The 5,628-nt window shown below is 41.7% G+C and overlaps 1 pseudogene; it reads right to left on the bottom strand.

Moving 5' to 3' along the window:
- Positions 1-361: 361 nt before the first annotated feature.
- LOC141191500 (uncharacterized) lies at positions 362-4,815 on the bottom strand (annotated as a pseudogene).
- Between the last annotated feature and the right edge of the window lie 813 nt (positions 4,816-5,628).

Below are 5,628 nucleotides of genomic sequence, written 5' to 3'. Positions count from 1 at the left end.
ATATATATATATATATATATATATATATAATAATATATACTCACACACACATGAGAGGAGCAATATTCATGTGGGATAATATATGTATATATATTATATGTATACTGTGGGGGAAAAAAAGTATTTAGTCAGCCCCCAATTGTGCAAGTTCTCCCACTTACAGAGATGAGAGCGGCCTGTAATTGACATCATAGGTCGAGATCAACTATCAGAGACAAAATGAGAAAACAAATCCTGAAAATCACATTGTCTGATTTGGAAAGAATTTTTTTTAATATACATAAATATGCATGTATTAAATTTAGATATGAAATGAATATTTGTTATCAAGAGATAATACTCAAATAAAAGCTGCGACACCTTCCCATAATGGCTACAGCCAGAGGGATCAAAAGAGAAAACGTATTCAGAACATACCCCGGCCCCTCACACCACCCCAACGCCGTATTGCTGATGCTTCGTCAGGGGCACTGTGATTTTCTTGATTTTTTGGGGATATTCTCTCTCTCAATGTTAAAATTAATCTACCCTTAAAATTATAGACGGTTCATGTCTTTGTCAGTGGGAAAACTTATGAAAACAGCAAGGGATCAAATACTTATTTCCTTCACTGTATATATATATATATATTATATATATATATACACATATATACACACACACTGCTCAGAAAACTAAAGGAAGCACTCAAATAACCCATCCTATATCTGAATGAATGAAATATTCTCATTGAATACTTTGTTCTGTACAAAGCTGAATGTGCTGACAACAAAATCACACAAAATCATCAATGGAAATCAAATTTATTAACCAATGGAGGCCTGGATTTGGAGTCATCCCCAAAATTAAAGTGGAAAAACATACTACAGGCTGATCCAACTTTGATGTAATGTCCTTAAAACAAGTCACAATGAGGCTCAGTGTTGTGTGTTGCCTCCACGTCCCTGTATTACCTCCCTACAATGCCTGGGCATGCCCCTGATGAGGGTGCGGATGGTCTCCTCTGGGATCTCCTCCCAAACCTGGACTAAAGCATCCGCCAACTCCTGGACAGTCTGTGGTGCAACGTGACGTTGGTGGATGGAGCGAGACATGATGTCCCAGATGTGCTCAATGGGATTCAGGTCTGGGGAATGGGTGGGCCAGTCCATAGCTTCAATGCCTTCATCTTGCAGGAACTGCTGACACACTCCAGCCACATGAGGTCTGGCATTGTCTTGTATTAGGAGGAACCCAGAGCCAACCGCACCAGCATATGGTCTCACAAGGGGTCTGAGGATCTCATCTCGGTACCTAATGGCAGTCAGGCTACCTCTGGCGAGCACATGGAGGGCTGTGCGGCCCTCCAAAGAAATGCCACCCCACACCATTACTGACCCACTGCCAAGCCGGTCATACTGAAGGATGCTGCAGGCAGCAGATCGCTCTCCACGGCATCTCCAGACTCTGTCACGTCTGTCACATGTGCTCAATGTGAACCTGCTTTCATCCGTGAAGAGCACAGTGTCCTGCACGGTCTTGGGCTGTGAGCACAACCCCCATCTGTGGACGTCGAGCCCTCATACCACCCTCATGGAGTCGGTTTCTAACCGTTTGTGCAGACACATGCACTTTTCTGGCCTGCTGGAGGTCATTTTGCAGGGCTCTGGCAGTGCTCTTACTGTTCCTCCTTGCACAAAGACGGAGGTAGCGGTCCTGCTGCTGGGTTGTTGCTTTTCTACGGCCCCCTCCACGTCTCCTGGAGTACTTACCTGTCTCCTGATAGCGCCTCCAGCCTCTGGACACTACGCTGACAGACACAGCAAACCTTCTTGTCACAGCTCGCATTGATGTGCCATCCTGGATGAGCTGCACTACCTGAGCAACTTCTGTGGGTTGCAGAGTCCGTCTCATGCTACCACGAGTGTAAAAGCACAACCAACATTCAAAAGTGACAAAAACATCAGCCACAAAGCATTGCTACTGAGATGTGGTCTGTGGTCCCCACCTGCAGAACCACTCCTTTATTGAGGGGGTCTTGATAATTGCCAATAATTTCCATCTATTGTCTATTCCATTTGCACAACAGCATGTGAAATTGATTGTCAATCAGTGTTGCTTCCTAAATGGACAGCTTGATTTCACAGAAGTTTGATTTACTTGGAGTTATATTCTGTTAAGTGTTCCCTTTATTTTTTTGAGCAGTGTAGCATGGTTGGGTAGTAGTTAATAATTTCTATATATTTTATATATATAATAGAATATAATTTATATATAATTTAGATATATTTCGCATTTATAGATCGATATTTTGAGAGATATGTTCTTATATCTTATTATGCATTTATACTATGATCTCATATAATCATGTTATACTTCATGCTTCACTGTTCTCTGTGGTGTCCTCGCTGGCCGTATCAATCTGTGCTCCATGACGCGCGGTCACGTGGTTCCCCACGTGCTTGCGGCATGATGGATCATATGACGCGTTTGCCATGGATGCGGCGGTGTAGCAGTGATTGCCATGTGTCATGCCACGCCCTCCCCACACCCATTGGCCGAGAGACTACACCCCCCCTTTTCTATTGGCTCAAGAAAGCTGGGTTTGCGTCCTAGGTCATGGGTCTTCCAGCATGACAATAACCCCAAACATACTTCAAGAAGCACCCAGAAAATGGATGAAATCAAAGTGCTGGAGAGTTCTGACCAGCAAGGAGTCTGGATCTAAATCCCATTGAACACCTGTGGAGAGATCTTAAAATTGCTGTATGGAGACAAATATTACAGTTTGAGAGTCCTCAGTTTTTGATGCCATCTTTTCAGATAGCCATTAGTCAGTAAGCTTTCGAGACTACTCAGGTCTCTTCATCAGACATAGTATAACACAAAATCTGAAGAGTCACATATTTATACATAACATGGCACAGGAATAATGCAATAGATGAGACAAGTGATGTGAAGCAGAAATCTCAGTTTTGGAAAGGGAGAAGCAGTTGTGGCCGTAAAAATAAGTGGCCACAAGTAGATCTATTCTGTCTTTTTTTGTGTGGCGATGAGAATTCATCCTTGTTCTAAGTTTTTGCCCTGTCTCCCCTACGTACAGACCCCCAGTTGACCATTTGGTACATATAATTAAGTACATTACATGTGATGAAGCTGAAAGCACCTGGGATCTTGTGGTCCTGATGTGAGTTGGGAATCTTTATCTTGTCCGTGGTCATTATAAATGGACAGGTTTTACATATACAGTTGGTGAGGATGAATTTTGTAAGTTTCACCACAAAGGTGAAACTATCCTCCCGGTCAGTTTGCTTTCCCTCCCAGTATCTTTTCATTCTAACAATGTTAGGTTTTTGAGAGATTATACTTGTTCCTTCTATTTTTTGTTCTCCTTAGCTTGACTTCTTCGCCCTATATGAATGTGTTTTTGTTTCTCATTCAGGGTTTTCGTATTTTACTTCATACTTTTCTTTCCCCTTGTTGACAGTGTGTTGCAGCCTCCCCTCTGGTTCCTCAGGAGGTATGAGAAACTCCTCAACGGCTTATTAAGGAGTTAGGTCTGTGGTGGTGTTTTTAGTTGTGCAGCTAGGGCCTTTCTTGTCTGTACAGAGACTAGTTGTGTGTAGTTGCAGCATTCTCCCCTGTGTGGGTTCTCCGGTGGTTATCAAGATGTGCTTTCTGGTTAAAACATTTCCCACATTTTGAACATGAAAAAGGCTTCTTCCCTGTGTGAATTCTCTGATGTTTATTAAGATGTGATTTCTGTACAAAACATTTCCCACAATCTGAACATGAAAAAGGCTTCTCCCCTGTGTGGGTTCTCTGGTGCTTATCAAAATCAGATTTCTGGTTAAAACATTTTCCTTATTCTGAACATGGAAAAGGCTTCTCCCCTGTGTGAGTTTTCTGATGTGTGATAAGCTTTGATTTGTTTGCAAAACATTTCCCACATTCTGAACATGAAAATGGCTTCTACCCTGTGTGAGTTTTGTGATGTTTGATAAGAGTTGATTTCTCTGTAAAACATTTTCCACATTCTGAACATGGAAAAAGCTTCTCCCCTGTGTGAGTTCTCTGATGTGTGATAAGCTTTGATTTCTTTGCAAAACATTTCCCACATTCTGAACATGAATATGGCTTCTCCCCTGTGTGAGTTCTCTGATGTGTGATAAGCTTTGATTTCTGTACAAAACATTTCCCACATTCTGAACACGAAAAAGGCTTCTCCCCTGTGTGAGTTTTGTGATGCTTGATAAGATTTGATTTCTGTGCAAAACACTTCCCACATTCTGAACAAGAAAATGGCTTCTCCCCTGTGTGAGTTCTCTGATGTGCAATAAGAGTTGATTTCTCTGTAAAATATTTCACACATTCTGTACATGAAAATGGCTTCTCCCCTGTGTGAGTCCTCTGATGTATATTAAGATATGATTTCAGAACAAAACATTTCCCACAATCTGAACATGAAAAAGGCTTCTCTCCTGTGTGAGTTCTCTGGTGCTTAAGAAAACTAGATTTCTGGTTAAAACATTTTCCACATTCGGAACATGGAAAAGGCTTCTCCCCTGTGTGAGTTCTCTGATGTGTGATAAGAGTTGATTTCTCTGTAAAACATTTCCCACATTCTGAACAGGAAAATGGTTTCTGTCCTGTGTGAGTTCTCTCATGCCTAACAAGACTTGATTTCTGATTAAAACATTTCCCACACTTGGAGCAAGAAAATCTATTCTTCGCGGTGTGAATTTTTTGATGTTTAAGAAAAGACTTTTTGAGAGGAAAACTATTTCCATATTCTGAATGTGAAAATGGCTTCTTTGCATTAGGAGCAGTTTGTTTTTAATGCTTATTTTGTGACTTTGATTTTCATTAGTAATCGGTAATGAATCAGAAGACAGGACCTGTTTCATAGGACCAGATGACAGATCTTTGCTGTGAAGGGATGATGGTAGATCTGGAGTAATGGCATTCACTTCAATTGTATCCTGTGGGATCTGAAAATTATCTGATTTGAAAATTGAAGATGTCTCCTGTCCCTCTGATCTCCTGGTACATATATCTGCCAAGAATAAACCCAATTATTATTTTTTAATAAAAAAGCCTTGAATTTTATATTTTTGAACATTTCTACTTAAACTGTCCATAAATAAAGGCAGGTTCTATAAAAAAAAAATTCACTCATTCACCAGGACAATGACCATCTAATAGAAAACCTCATAGGATGAACCAGTGGAGCGTGGTGATCAACTGTTTGTTCATTCTGCCTCCCAAATATGGAGTAAAAGGTGCAGGCTCTGTCCAGCCACCAAGATTAGGTAACCTGGGACCAGTAGTACCATCCAGTCTGGCGGTATGGGTGTGTGTGCTGTCCAGCTGGAGTAATCTGCTCCCTGCTTCAGCCATATGGAAAGCACCGCACCCTACTAAAGCTGGAAGCATATTGCCGGAAGCTGCCAGATCCAGCCTTGTTCTCCTCTGGTTCAGTCCTCTGTGCTCAGATCCCGGCTTGTGTATTGGTTCCCTGTTGTGACCTCGGCCCGTTTACTGACTACTCTTGTGTCTTCTGATCTTGTACTTTCTCTGCCCTCCTGGTTGTGATCCGGCTACCTGACTATTCTTCTACCCATCTCACTCCACAGACTAGCAGGTAAC

The sequence above is a fragment of the Phyllobates terribilis genome, unplaced genomic scaffold (genome assembly GCF_046119375.1).
Source record: "Phyllobates terribilis strain yellow unplaced genomic scaffold, ASM4611937v1 Scaffold_46__1_contigs__length_10046794, whole genome shotgun sequence".
Classification (NCBI taxonomy): Eukaryota; Metazoa; Chordata; class Amphibia; order Anura; family Dendrobatidae; genus Phyllobates; species Phyllobates terribilis.
The sequence above is the reverse complement of the archived record's forward strand: the minus strand, read 5'-3'. Positions and strand labels throughout refer to the sequence as shown.